This window comes from Onychomys torridus, chromosome 3 (genome assembly GCF_903995425.1).
Source record: "Onychomys torridus chromosome 3, mOncTor1.1, whole genome shotgun sequence".
Taxonomy (NCBI): domain Eukaryota; kingdom Metazoa; phylum Chordata; class Mammalia; order Rodentia; family Cricetidae; genus Onychomys; species Onychomys torridus.
In genome coordinates this window covers 2,600,265-2,616,197 of record NC_050445.1, presented here as the reverse complement: position 1 = coordinate 2,616,197, position 15,933 = coordinate 2,600,265, and positions in this window count along the sequence as shown.

Sequence of the window (15,933 nt, the reverse complement as noted above, 5' to 3'; positions counted from 1 at the left end):
CTGAAAGTTTAGAGATACATCTGGGGGTGGGCAAGCATGACTACAATTCCATTACTCAGATAGGAGGCTTGCTGTGAATTTGAGGTCAGCCTGATCTCTACCATGAGTAATATGCCATCTGGGGATACATAGAAAGACCCTGTCTCAAAAAGGTACACAAACAAATACCAAATAATACTAAAGATGCATCTGGTAACAAGAATAAACCTGGGAGCTGGTTCAGCCCATGGAACTCACATGGTGGAAGGAATGGACAGACTCGTGTAGCTTGTCTTCCGACTTCCACACACGTACTGTGGCCCATGGACCACCTCCACCCCAATAAATAAATAAGGAAATATTTGTTTCATAATAAGAAACTTGGAAACTGGGTAGGGTCAGTAAGTAATTGTAACAGACAGCATGTCTGGGCCTCACTGTGCTGATGGGGGCCCATGCAGAAAGACCTCCCAAGGTAACACACTGGCCTAGGCTCAGACGCCGTGGTGAGGGTGAAAAGATGCATCTCAACTGCCGCCTCCACCCCTCTTCTCTCTTCCTCCCACACTCTGGGTTCAGTCCAGGCTCAATGCCTAATACAGCACCAAACACAGAGCGTGGGAAGGAAACAGACAGAAGAGAAGCGGGCCAGACGTGGCAGATCCCATCACCAGAAGACCAGCTACATAACCTGCAGTCTCGGGTCAAAGCCAACATCCATGATGGATCTCACAGAATCCAACAGTCTTGAGCCAAGTGTGGCCCCATCATTAATGTAAGACATTGTTTGCACACAGAATTACATGGCCCTAAAGACAGCTCTGGTTACAAGACCCCTGCTAAGGCATTCATGTTTGCACTCATCGGAGGTGAGGGTGGAGGAGGAGGGAGGGAGGAGTGGGGTTAGGCTGGATTTGCAACTCTGCAACACAGTTCACTCAGAATAGTGAAAAATCTACACAAGACAAAATAAAACAACAAACAAACAGAAACAACTCCTCTTTCCTCATTTATCAGTAAATAAGCTCTCATGTGTCTCAGGCTAGCCTGAGAATGACCTTGGACCATTTAGATGAGGATGACCCTGAACTTGAGAACAACCTTGACCTTCTGATCCTCCAGCTTCGCTCTTCCAAGTGCTGGCATTACAGGTGTGCACCCCAACGGCAGGCATACCAGGTTTACAGGTGTGCGTGCCAACAGCAGATCTGTGGTGTGATAATGGACCCCAGGACCCCATGGGTGCCAAGCAAGCACTCTACCAACTGAATTACATCTGCTGCACCCGCCCTATCCCCAACTCCATTTGAATTGTTTAAATACAAACTGGCACTTTAGATGTTGGTGTGATCCTCAGAAGCATTTGGGGGGCACACTTGACATTGTTAAAGCTTGGGGAAAGTGATATTTTCCTGAGGGGTGGCCCTTGCCCTCTTGGCCTCTCACTCCTGCCGCCAGGCTGGTGAAGGGTGGTGAGCTCTGGCACTTGATTTTAATCCTGGTCATGAAAAGTCAAGCATTCATTGCTTGGGATCCTGGTATCTGTTTGGTCATTAAACTTTTAAAGCCATGGACTTATACAGCAGGTACATACATATCCCTAAGCATTGGAACCCAAACATTCACCCTTCTGGGCAGCATCTACCTGAGACACTAGGAGGCAGTGTTGGCCAACCGTCTGTTCCTAAGGCTCTGGGGAGGAGGGAAAGGGGCATTTAATTGTCCATACATTAGCTTTAGGAAGGCCTTAAAAGAAACATGCAGAGACTTCTAATTGCCATCATATTACCCTCAAGTCCAGGGTCAAATTCTGGTACAAGACAGATGGGAAGAGAGGCCAGTGTGTGGCTGAGGAAGAGCTTGAGAGCTTCAATTGATCAATCAATCAATCAATCGATTGATTGATTATTGACTGATTGATTCATTGGTTGGTTGATCCAGGTAAAGCCAAAGGGCAATACAACCTGGGGACTGGCTTTGACCAGACGGTAGGCAAGCTTCTGTTTGAGTCCTTTGGCCTGGGGCTCAGCAGCTTTCCTTTGCTGGCAGAAAGAGAGAGGTGGAAATGAAGGAGGGCTCACGAGCAGTTAGTGCTCTCCAGGTCTATCCGCCTGAGAATAGAGCGGGTCTCAGAAGCAGGTCTGGGCCACCAGCCACCATCCCTCCAGGTCTCACTCTGGAGAGATCCAGGACTTACAGAGATACTCCTGAGTTCCTAAGATGAACAGAGAAGAGCTACATCAGCCCCTGTAGACTGCAGGATAAGAAGGAAGATGGTTTGTATTTGAGAAAGTAGCATGAATGTCTCCAGGGGCAGAGGCAGAGACCCCCTCAGACACAAACAACCCGGCTGCCCTAAAAGGTGGTACCTGAGGCATTTCAGGCAGTTCCAGGGACTATGGGTCAATCTCCATATTTCTGTCTGGAAAGATGAGTTAGAGCTACCTGTAATCCCAGCACTTCAGAGGCTGAGGCAGGAGGATGGTCTTGAGTGCGAAGCCAGCATAGGAAGGGATTATAGCTAAAATGACAAATCCAGTTCATTTGAAGATGTACAGCTCGGGCCATTTCCATCAGAACCCCAACTCCCTCTCTTGGGGCTGTGTGTTGTTGGACAGCTTAGCTATCCCCTCTGAGTCTGTCTCACATCTCTAAAGCGGGGTTACTGTGTAGATCACACAGATCATATATATAACATTTGCCAAAGCAACAGGCGTGAGGAAGATGCTCACCAAATACTAGTTGGCAGTGATAGTGGTTATTTTGATGAGGCTTGTGACACTCTGAGGACATTGCAGCTCAAACAGCTCAAAAGCTAACAAAGAGGCGACTCCAGAACCCACCCCAATGGCTGCAGTTCAGGTGTTTTGTTTGGTTGTTCGGTTTTGTTTAGTTCGGGAGTGCACATGTCTATGTGTACATATGTGCATGTGAGTGCAGTACCCACAGCAGCCAGAAGATGTCAGGTCCCATAGAACTGGAGTTCCAGGCAGCTTGAGTGGCCTAATGTAAGTGCTGTAAAACGAGCTCCAGACCTCTGCCGGGTTCTCTTAACCACCGAGCCACCTTTCTGGCCTCCCATGTGCATTTTAATAAATTGGTTAACATTCTCTCATCCGGAGTTTCTCTGCTTTGATCCCCATGTCAAAGCACAAATTATTTAATGACTACAAATCTCAAAGCAGCTGCGTTTGCAGCACTCTGAGGAAGAAAGCTTAATTACCTCTGCAGTTCATTGACTTCCAGTTAATAGTTCATACTGGGAGAGGTTTCATGTGTTCATTTCTTTCCATACCGAGTCTCAAATTCAGGGACTTGCATAGGCCAGACAAACACTCTGCCACTGAGGTACACCAGTTCTGGCTTACTTTGGTGTTTTTCTTTCTTTTTCTTTTATCGTAAAGTTTTATGTGTATATTTGTGTTTGTGTGCATCTGTGTGAGTATATGTACGTGTGTGTGCACGTGTATGTACCTGTTTGTGCCCAGGGGCCAAGAGATGATGTTGGGTGTCCTCTATCACTTCTGCACAATCTCTCTGAACCTGGGGTCTTCTCAGCTAAGCTGGAAGCTAGCAAGCCCCAGCCACCCTTCTGTCTCCACCTGTTCCCAGCTAAGGTTTTTGCGAGGACAGCATGTTACACAGTTACACTCTCTTGTCCTGCTCACAGTCACTTGATTCCTTTTTCTTCCCAGCTTCCCTACTCCACCCCTCTCTCCTCCTCCCGACTGCTTTGGTTTTTTGGGGGGTGTAATCGTTGCTATTGTTGTTTGAGAAGCCTCACTATGTAACTCACCCTGTTCCGGAACTCCCAATCCTCCTGCCTCAGCCTCCAGAGTTCTGGGCTACAGCCCTGAGCCACCACACCTGACTTTTTGTGTATTTGAATGCATGATAAGATGAAATAAAAGGAATGCCCTGACATCACTGGTGCAATCTTGCCAACCAGTGGATAAGTGTGTTGCAAGGAATTCCAGCTTTGGGTAAGGATGGGATCATGCCAGGGACACTCAGCTTCCTTGAACTTGGAGATGCTGCTATGTGTAGCTGTTCCTTAGAGGTAGCTAGTCAGGGAAGTGAGGTAGGCCTGTTCTGGCCTGTTCCCTTTGGTCAGATGCACCAGAGCCCACAATAGGCCATTGTGAGGAGATGGGGGAGAGCCGGCAACTCCGTCCTTGGCCTTTGCTTTTTCCTTATAGTCCTTCTGCTTGTGTTTTTAAATCTCTTTTGGTTCCAGGTCAGAACAGCGGGAGACACTTTTATCTTTTTAAAGATAATTTTTATTAATTCTTGGAGAATTCATTCAGCATAGTTTGATCACATTCACTTCCCACCCTTCTCCCGGGGAGATATTTTCAGCAAGCCTCATCCCTGCCCTGAAGGAGTTGTCAGCTAAGGAAGAATGAACCCTGGAGAAATACCCCCTAGGCTTGGTTTCCTCAGCGGGAAGGTATGTGATCTTGCTCCCCTCACTGCCCACAGTCTGAATTGTTCAGCCCTGGCACTTCTCTGGACGGGTCACCTCTACAATGCAACTGGTTCCAGACAGGAAGGGAATGGGAGCAGAACGCCCTGGTTCCAGCACCTCATCCAACGCTTCTAGCTGCTGCTGCCCTGCCCAGGAGGGCCCTCCTCTCCTGGGTGCCATAACCTGCTAAGCTCCCAGGGTCTTTGAGCCTTCCTAGCGGTATCCACTCTGGCTGGCTCACCCCGGCCCAGGCACACAGCAGTGTTCGGTCTGGATCCCTGACTCAGCTCTCATACATGTGAGTGCAGGTTCAGGTTCATCTGTGTGGGAGCACACCGGTGTGTGCCTATGGGGGCTGGAGGACAACCTCAGTGCCATCCTCAAGAATACCGTCCACCTCCCTTGAGACAGTCTCCCATTGCCCTAGGGCTCATCAATCAGGTCAGATTGGCTGGCCAGTAAACCCCAAGAATCCTGTCACTGCTTCTCCAGCTCTGGGATTGGAGGTGCAGGCCCCCATGGCTTACTGGTTTTTGTTTTTGTTTTGGCAAGTTCTGGAGACCACACTCAGGTCTTAATACTCAAAAGGCAAGCATTTCACTGAGTCATCCTACCAATCCTTCCAGGCCTTCTTAAGGTCACCTGCCTGGCTTGCACATTCAGCCTGGTCCTGGCTGCACTCCTGCTGTGACATGAGGTCCTTGCAACCCCAGGACCTGGAAGAAGTGAAAAGAAAGTTCCATCCCACCTGATGAAGTGCCCGATGACTTTATTCTTAGCATAAAGAGAAAGCTGCCTCAGGGACTGAACAACAGATAAAACAACAGATAAATGGTGAAAATGAGATTGCCCTTCCACCAGAGCGGTGGCTCATCCTAATTTGGTGAGTGTTTCTTTCATCCCCATTGTTCAGGGTTAACTATGCAGTTTATGGATCACCCATCTTTTCCCTTTATCCTCACTGGCCATCTGCCTTGCTGCTCAGTCATTTAGAAAGTATTTCAGTAACATCTTTGCCAACAAATAAAAAATAAACAGAAAGGCATTATTCTTTCTAAAAGCCTACATCTTGTTTACTATGCTTATCTTATAATATCTTATAAAATTTTAAGAGAGCCTGAGTTACATGTCTTCTGAAAGTAACAGTACCACCCTGCAACTAAAAAGAAACGCTCAGAAAAACAACAAATGTAAGACAATTTTCTTAGAAGGAAATTATAACACAGTAAAAAAAATTTCAGGGTTAGGCTGGGAAGATGGCTCCCATGGGAAAGTGCCTGCCACACAAGCATGAGGACCTGACTTAGACCCCCATGAGCCCACAAAAAAAGTACTGCGTGTGGTAATTCCAATGCTGGAGAAAAAGGTAGATATGCCATCCCTGGAGCACACTGGCCAGCTATCCTACCTAGTCTAATCAGGGAGTTCCAGGCCAAGTGAGAGTACCTGTTTAAAAACAAAATAAAACAAGGTAGGAGTATTATTGTTGGGAATATTATTTTAAGATGTATTACTTTTGGTTATGTTGTATTTGTTTAAATCTGTGAAGCTGTGATCTGTGCCTGTGAAACAATACCTGATGGTCTAATAAAGAGCTGAACAGCCAATGGTAAGGCAGGAGAAGAAACAGGCAAAGCTGGCAGGCAGAGAGGATATATAGAAGGAGACATCTGGGGGGGGGGGGGGAGCAGAAGGAGCAAGAGAAGGAGGAGGACTCCAGAGGCCAATCACCCAGCTACAGAGCAAGCCATGGAGCAAGATTAAGATTCACAGAAGTAAGAGAATGGGAAAAGCCCAGAGGCAAAAAGTAGACAGGATAATTTAAAGTTAAGGAAAGCTGGCAAGAAACAAGCCAAGCTAAGGCCTGGCATTTATAAGTAAGAATAAGCCTCCGTGGTAGTGGTGTCCCCCCCCCACAGGAGAATAAAAACAAAAACAGATAGTGACCAAGGAAGACACTGGAGGTTGACCTCTGGCCTGTACAAGCGTGCACACACAGAATTGCCACATTGAAGTCTAGAGTACAAGCCATAAAAGTGGGTCACTGTTTTCCCAGGGTGTCTCCTAATTCCTACTGAGCTACCACAAAGGTTGAAAAGCTGAGTAGATGTTCGACATCCCTGTGAGTGGACCTACAATGAGAAGAACCCTGAAAAAGTCCAAACCTTTATCCATCCATTCAACCAGTATTTAATTGATTTATTATTATGCACGTGTGTATGATGGGGGGTGCACATGCCACTGCTCACCTGTGGAGGTCAAAGGACAACTTTATGGTGTCTATTCTCTCTTTCCACCTTTATGTAGGTTCCAGGGATTGAACTCAGGTTGCCAGACTTGCCCAACAACCACTTGTACCTGCTGAGCCTTCAACCTCCCAGACCTTCAACCAGCATTTATTGCACATCCATTACATGCCAGACACTGTTAGGCAGGGGATTCAGAAAAAAAAGGGGATGAGTGTGGTGCTTGGCTCACAGCACTCAGTGATAGTACTCAGTCTCAGTCAGTTGTGCTCTGATTGTCTGACATGCCTGCATTACTAAAGAGATTCCCTAGGGACCAACACCCCCACCCCACTCCCCCACCCCCAGGGCAGTAGGAATGGAAGGCACCATCCAAACAAAGGCCCTTGGAAGACGGCTCCAATGTTGTTTTCTTCCTAGCCATGGCTCCAATGTTGTTTTCTTCCTAGCCATAGAGGACTGGAAATTTGCTGATGTAATATGAGAGAAGGAAACCATTGCCCTGTGGGATAGCCAGGAAGGCTGTAAGCAATGGCCTTGCCCATTTATTTGGCATGGTGTTAATGAAAACAAATCCAGATTATTTGCTGAAACCACACAAATGGCCTCCATCCCAGTTGCAAATATAGACTTTGATCCCCTCTGAAACGTCTTAAGCTGGGCCTCTACCATCTGCATTATTCTCAGCACTACTGGCTTCCAGGCTCTCGGCAGAACAGCCCTTTGGCTCTGCTAACAGCACTTAGCCACGTTTCTAGTCCGCAGTTCCAAAGTTTTCCATATTCCTCTAAAAGTCAACGAAGGTCAGGTACTTCACAGCAGCAGTCCACTCTCTGCTCCCAACTCTGTATATAGCCCCTTGTCTGTTGCTGATAAAGCCCTATGACCAAAAGCAACTTATGCAATAAAGAATTTACATCACCTTACAGTCCAGAGGGATAAGGGCCCATCACAGTGGGAAGCACACCAGCAAGTGCCAGGCATGGTGGAAGGGGCGGGGAGCTGAGAGATCACATCTCACCCAGAGTGAGTGGACTGGAAGTAGGATGAGGTTAGAAACTCTCACACCCACTTCCAGTGATGTACCTTCTCCTGCAAGGCCAGCCCTCCTAACCATCCCAACCCCCAAATGACAATGCCAGCTGGGGACCAAGTGTTCAAATATACGTGAGCCGACGGGGGACATTTCTTACTCCAACCACCAGTGACTTCGCCATGGTCTCAGACCTTCAGAACACCAGATCCTAGATCATTTGGTAAGGCTGTGCGCTGTATCATGGGTAGTGGAAAAGCAGAAGGCCAAGCAGATGTTCTTAAACATGACAAAGCTCAAGGAAGACTTACTTCACAACCCACCTCCTCAGCCCAGCAGGGAGGCATCGGCCCTGGTCCCTCTGAATAAGCCAGCCACCTCCCAACAACTCCACGGTGGCAATCAACTTTCAGCCTGAGTTCCAAGGAAACCAACCCTGTTCAGATCAGAGCAGATGGAAGCTGATCACGGTACATACACCTGTCATCCAGCGCTCTGGAGGCAGAGACAGAAGCATCAGTTTAAAACGGTATTTGACTACCTAGAGAGTCCCAAGTCAGCCTCAACTATGTAAAACCCGCATCAAACAGCCCCTAAGACTGTAGCTTTGGGGCCAAAGCCTCACAGAGGCCATAAGTTTATCCACTTTTTTTTGTCAGAAAAGCATAACTTTTCCTTTTCTTCTATCACTTTTCCAGGTATGTTTTCCTTAACACTCGGTGCTTTCCCCCCAAATTTCTTACTTTCTCTCAAAAGCTCCCCTCCCTGACATGGAGCTGCTTGTCCACCACGTGTCTGACCTCCTTGCCAATTTAAATGGCATGGCTTTTTCCTTCCTCTCCTGCATGGTCAGGGCAGCAGCTGAGGTTTTACTGTTTGCCTGCTCGGTGGTTTTTCTTTTAAATGCTAATAAAATTGCCCTTCTGCTTCTGACAACATCAATAAAAACACAGTGAGTACGTTAGTTACTTTTTCTGCTGCTGCAATGAAACAACATGACCAAAAGCAACTTAATTTATTTTGGCTTATGGTTCCGGAGTGGGAATCCATAATGGCGGAAGAGGCATGGCAGCAGATGGCTGGAGTGGGAAGCAGAGAGATCACAACTTCAGGTGCAAACACAAAGCAGGGGAGTAGTGGGGAGAGAAGTGAATGGGAGGAAAAGCCACAAGCCCTCAAACCGGCCACACCCACAGTGACACACTTCCTCTTCCTCTAGCAGGGACATCTCCCCAAACAGAACCACCAACCAGGGCCCAGGTATTCAAACCACGAGTCCGGGGGGGGGGGGGGGGGGGGGGGGGCATCTCTCATTCAAGCCACCGCAGCAAGTATTTCCAAGCAGTGAGAAGGACCGCTGAGAGAAACCCTAAATACAGCATGGAACTTTCTAGTTAATATTCTTTGAGACTCAGGATGACACAGAAGACGCTCTCAAACTGTGGGAGGCTCCGGGCCTCAGACTGAAGGTTTAAATGCAAACGAGGACAACAGTGCATCCCTGAGCCTGGCAGATTGAGTGACTGCTTAATAATACATGCTGGCTATCTGATGACAAGGGCTAGAAGTCAAGTTTTTGTAAGTTAAGCCCACCGGCCAAGAGGGACTTTTATAAAGACCCTGGCCTGGACCGAAGGACTCTAATCATCTCTTCTAAGCAACAGAGAAGAATAAAAACAGCGCCAGGAAATGATGTTAGGCCTCCACAGATACGGTATGACCCACATTTCTCTAAGGTCCTGGCTTCTGAAACTTTCCAAAGACTGCATCTTCTTTTCTAGGCACAAGGCCACTTTCCCCACTTCATCTCCGAATCTGTGGTTTATGGCCCATCCACACACAGGGACAGAGTAGTAACTTTACAGTGCTGAGAAGCCCTGTGTGGGTCAGTCAGTCCTTTGTAGTCTGATTTGGTGCAGAGGTGGAGATCAGAACAAATACAGTTGCTATGGAATCCCTATAAATTACAGAGCAGTTTTAGAGAAGGGGACCTGACTCAGGTGTGGTAGTCACTGTGAGGGAGAAGAGTGATGGAACAGACGTGGACCAGGATGCTGTGTGTGTACCTCAGAGGGCTTCCAGCCCTTCCTAAGCAGAATGCATCCACAGTGCCTGGATCAGAATACATTGACATAGTAATTGTTCTTTAGACCCGTGGCTCCCCACATATGCTCCAAGTTACTGAAAGAAAGAAGTTTGTAATCTTGTTCATATCTCCAGGTGGCCAACAAGGTCCTACATGTGATAGGCTAAGTATTAGTTGTTACTTGTCTCCTTGGAGTGACAAAAGAAATTTGGTGTTTAAGTTAGATTTACTGTTGCTGTGACGAAGCATCATGACCAAAAGCAACTTGGAGAGGAAAGGGTTTATTTGACTTACATATCCCAAGCCACAGTCCACTGAGGGAAGTCAGAGCAGGAACTCAAACCTGGTGGGAACCTGGAGACAGGAGCTGATGTAGAGGCCATGCTGCTTATTGGCTTGCTTCTCATGGCTTTCTTGGCCCATGGGCTGGGTCCTCCCTCATCAATTACTAATTAAGAAAATGCCCTTCAGCAAAATCTTATGGAGGCATTTTCTCAATTACCTCCTTTTAAGTGACTCTGCCTGTGTCTTGTTGACATAAAACCAGCCAGCACACCTAGGAAGGGAGGTTTATTCTGGCTCCAGTTGCAGGGTGCAGTCCATCACAGCAGAGAAGGCTTGATGATGGCAGGAACTTGAGACACCTGTTCACACTGTGCAGTCAGGAAACAGAAAGACTTGCAGGCTGGAGGTCAGTTTGCATTCTCCTCTCTGTTCAGTTCAGGCTCCCAGCCTGTGGAGTGGTACTGCCCGAAGTTAAAGTGGGTCTTCCCACTCTAGTTAAGCTAATGTAAGTAACCCCTCAGTGACAGGGGGTGCCCAGAAGGTTGTCTTCTAGAGCCTGTCAAGTTGACGATCGACGGTAAGCACCCATGCACTTACTGAATTGACACATGCAGGCCACTGGCAAGACCTAGTCTTCCTCCCCTTGGTATAACCAGAAAATAAAACTTCGCTTTAGGTGTAGCGTGGTCTCTTCCCCGCAAAGCTGGTGCCAGCGTGATGGCAAAGGGAGCCTGCTACTTAGTTCAGTTTCTTGCGGCTTCCTTGCTACTTAGCACATAGCACGTCCTGGGTCCTACTGGGGTTCACGGCATGAGGGAACTCATCTGGATACTCACCGTGACACCGTATCTGCACATGCTAGTATATCTAGAGGCTTGGTCTTCAGGGCTTGTGAGATGCTGAGGGTGGGGCACTTGACCAACTATGAAGAATGGCCAAAAAGATCTCTGCAGTTGCTGTGGTCTGAGAAGGGAACCCCAAGATAGGAGATGTGTGTTGGTTGGAGTAAGAATGGTCCGAATAGGCGCATGTATTTGAATGCTCAGTCATGAGGGAGTGGCACTATTTGAAAGGATTAAAAGGATTTGAAGGTGTGACTTTGGAGGAAGTGTGTCACTGGAGGTGCACTTTGAGGTTTCAGAAGCCCATGCCAGGTCCAGAGTTCCTATTTCTTCCTGCCACCTGGGATCCACATGTAAAACGCTCGGCTACAACTCTAGCGCCATGTCTGCCTGGGTGCCAACATGTTCCCTGCCAGGATGAAAATGGACTAAACCTCCAAAACTGTAAGCAGGCCCCAATTAAATGCTTTCTTTTATAAGAGTTGCTGTGGTCATGGTGACTCTTCGCAAGAAGAGAACAGTGACTAATACAATCTGCACACTTGGCTAGAGGGTTCAGTGTGGCCTCTTGTGATGGATACCTAGGCCCAGTCAAGCTTGCACCCTCAGCAGGGCTTCAATAGAGAGGCCAGGGCACAATCTCTCAGTAAGGAAGCTGGGCACAGATCTAGAGTGGATTCACTGTTATTTATTATGTGGCGCAATGTTTTTCATTAAGCGGTGTGTTTTCTGTGAGAGAAAAGCCATGAGGTACAACAAAACCCACTGTAAGAGTTTATTAGGGTAAGGGGTGTTGGTTTAATACTAAGTGACGCTGTTACCATGTGAGAAAGGTCACAAGGCATGACAAAACCAAGTATCGGAGCTTTATTGGGGGGGGGGGGGGTGCAGAAAAGAGTGTCCAGGCCTGTGAAAGACACATGGAGCGGGGGAGGTGGGGCAGAAAAGAGGAGAGGAGTCTGTGACAGGCTTTTTAAGAATTTCTCTGTACCTGCACATGCAGGCTTACAGAGCTACCACACATGTGCAAACTGCATAATCACAAAGCGCACTGATGACATAAGATGTAAGATCCCTTACTTATCTACTTAACTGCGCATGCACGGTCATATAGCTGGAGGAGTAGCAGAATCTTAACAAGGGGGATAGAAGGGATGTGTTTAGGCCTATTGAAAGATTGTTCAGGAAGAGAGAGGAAAGGATATGTGAGACCCACTTTTATGGATTCCACCGCACATGTGCATAGGGACTTACGCCACTCATGTGTGTAGATTGCATGATCATGCGGCATGCAAATTATGTGACCATGCAGCGCATAGATTATGTCGTAGGACGTAAGGCCCTGAAATGACTAAGCATCTTGCCAGCGCATGTGAGGTCATAGGATAGTCGCTAGGAATTCTATCACTCATACTGGAAAACCTGTGTGCTAAAACCCCAAGCATACCAGGTGTATCTGTGGGGTGTGCTATACAAGAAGCTGAATTGCTCTTGGGGAGAGGAGCTGCCTGTAAAGGAGGCTGCATTGTCTTTGGGTAACTGGGAACAGAGACACCTCCAGCTTATGCTCTTCTGAGGTTTGTTCTGGTTCTGCCCTGAGTAGGGGCTGAGTAAAACTAACCTTCTGAATGAAAAGTTTCACTTATTCTTTCACAAATGAGGTCAGGCATGGACTAACAGTGGGCTATGTTCTGAGGTATCATTGGGTACTTTTGTTATGTTACTGTAGCAGAGTACTCACACAATCCTTGATGGTATGGTTTTCTCCCACGTGTAGGCCACATAGTATGCACTGTGTGTGCAGTTCATCATTGAAGAATCGTTATGCAGTGTGTGCCTTTATGTAGAAATCTGAATGTTACAAAGTAAAATCTTCGGAAGACATGTGCTGTCAACTGAAAAATCTCAATGCCAGGGTGTGGGATACCTCTCTATGAGCTATTGGTTGAGGAGGGTCCAGATGTACCCAAACAACATAGGCTATTGGTGTTGCTTGTGGTTGTCCACTAGAACTGCATGCTATCAATGAACCTCAGAGCCTATTGATGAAGATGCAGCACACTTTGGTTGCAGGATACAGACAAACCAAGCTGGGCCCGCCCTGAAAACTTCCTCCCAGCTGGCCAGCTTTCATAATGTTGGAAGGAGCTACGGAGGCCACTGGGGAAAGGGTCAGTCATCAATGCTACTATCCAGTAGTAAACAGTGAATGCTAATCCCAACCAACTGCCAGGCAAGACATGCCTATAAGGGGACATAGTGGCATGGAGGTTATGGGGACAACCAACTGATCTCTGACTGGATTTGAGGCCTGCTCTAATGGCCTCTAGGATTATCTAGATTATGGTCATTGAAGTGTGAAGACCCACTATGAATCTGGGTGGCATCCTTCCGTGGGCTGGGGTCCTGAACCGAATAAAAGGCACAGTGCACCAAGCACCAGCGTTCATTTCTCTCTGCTTCCTGACTCTGGATACAATGTGAGCAGTTCCCTAAGCTCTGGTCACCATTTCTCTGCCATGATGGCCTGTACTCTGGAGCCATACGTCTGAATAAACACTCCCTTCCTCAAGTTTCTTTTGTGGGGTATTTTCTCACAGCAACAAGTAACCGATAAGATGAGCTATCTAAAACCCTCAAGGAATCAGAGCAGAATAATGGCTGTCAAGGGCTGGATGTTAGTGAAATAGGATGTTATTAATTAATAGGTATGAAGTCTCAGTTATGCAAGGTAAATTCCAAAGAGTGGCCTTGTAATGTTGTCCCAACAGTTAATGTTGAATAGTATATTAATTTTATATTTCATTGTATTTACATTATATATTACATTATATTATCATGTTAAATAATTTTATCCCAATTTGATTTTGCTGTTTCAGTTTAATTTTATTTATTTTGGGGGGAGGGGTATAGGGTCTCATGTAACCCAAGCTAGCTTTGAACTCATTGGATAACCCTGACTTTGATGTTCTGCTCCCACCTTCAAAATACTGGGATTACAGGCAATGTATCTCCACACCCAGATCACAATAACATTTCTGTATGTATGATTTATCTTATGTCTATGTGTAGGTTTGGCATATGCATATGTGCACATGTTTGTGTGTGAGAGTTTGGCCACCTGTGCTCTTGTGCACGTGTGGAGGTCAGTCAATGAACAACCTTTGTGTTGGTCTTCACCATCCACATTGTTCTGAGACAGGGTCTCTTTTGTTATTCAATGCTGTGTGCACAGTGGGCAGTGGGAGTGGGCAGTGGGAGTTCTTCTGTCTCAGGCTCCCATTTCTCCATAGAATTACAGATGGGCACTACAGCCCCTGGCTTTGTGTGGGTCCTGAGGATTTGAACTCAGGTGCCTCACGACAAAAATTTAAATATTTAAATTACTTTTTTTCTTCAACTTATGAATTTTTGAAGTTTCTGTCCCTGGCTGGACTCTGTTGAGACTGGGAAGATTCTGCCCTCAAAGACATTATGGTGAGAGACGCGTTTACAGGATTTTTAGAAAACACAAGGTAGACCAACTCTTTAGCAGCGGTAAAGCCGACAGCTGTCAATGCTCTCCTGGCGTTTCATGTCTCATAATCCTAATGCCAGCCTGTCACTCCCTTCACAGCTGACAGCCTTTGGATGAACATTCTGAGTTGATGCCTGAGGACATTTAAAAATAGTATAGTGCTGAGCAGAAGCTAAATATATTGCCAGAATCCCTGTGTCGATCAATTATTTATCCATCACAAATGCTAAGATCAAACAAAGGGAGAAGTTATCTATTTCAACTTGACAAGAGGTTGGGGAAGATTAGCAGGGACCACAGACTTTCAAGTCCAAAGTGAGGCAAATGGACAAAAACAAGCTTCCTGATTCCATCATGAGGTGTCTAAACAAGGCGAAGAGTAGTCCACGAGTGGCTAAAAATATATAGTTATAAGGATTTTATAATTTATATGGAACGCTTGCTTGAGTCATTTAACAGGAGCATCATCAGGATTTGTCAACACATACATAAACGTGCTGTGGTCTCTGTTACATGCATGCCCAACTTCTGTCTAATACAGAGGGTGAAACCACACTAAGTTACCACTATAAATAGCATCCTTTTATCCTTAAGCGTCTTATATTCATATGCATACTTTTGGTTTTTTCCTTTTCTTTCTTTCTTTTTTTTTCTTTTTTCTTTTTTTTTTTTTTTCTTTTTTTTTGGAGCTGAGGATCACACCCAGGGCCTTGCACTTGCTAGGCAAGCGCTCTATCACTGAGCTAAATCCCCAACCCCTTCATTTTTAAAGCTTTATTTTTTAATTTTAATAAGTGAAGCTGGAGTTACGGGCGGTGCTGGGAACTGAACTCAGTGCTACAAAAGCTTATTCAGTGTTAAGCATTGAGTCAACTTTCATTTTTTTTCAGACGGCCTTTCACCTTGCTCAGGCTGACCACAAAATCACTACATATGCAGGGATGACCTTGAACTACTGATCCTTTCGTCAGGACCCCTCAAGGACTGGGATTACTGGTGAGTGTCACCACACCCAGATCCTTAGCTTTTATTTTTGGCATTTCAAGACAGGGGTGTAGCACAGGCTGGCCTTCCACTTGCTATGTAGCTGTGGATAGCCTAACTCCTCCTTCGTCTGCATCCCCAGAACTGGAATTACAGTACTGCTTATGTAATTACATTCTAATAGACTTTATTTTTCATATGAGTATGATGTACGTGTGTACATACATGTTAGCTTATGTGTGGGCACACACAGGGGAGTGAGTGCACATGCCAGCCAAAGGTTGATGTCGAGAACAATCCTCAAGTATTCTACTTTATTCCTTGAGCAAGGATCTCAATCAAACTCAGAACTTCCTGATAGACTTTAAAAAAACAGTTGGGTGGCAGTGGCACACACCTTTAATCCCAGAATTTGGGAGGCAGAGCCAGGAGGATCTCTGTGAATATAAGGCCAGCCTGGTCTACAGAGTGAGCCAGGACAGGCACCAAAACT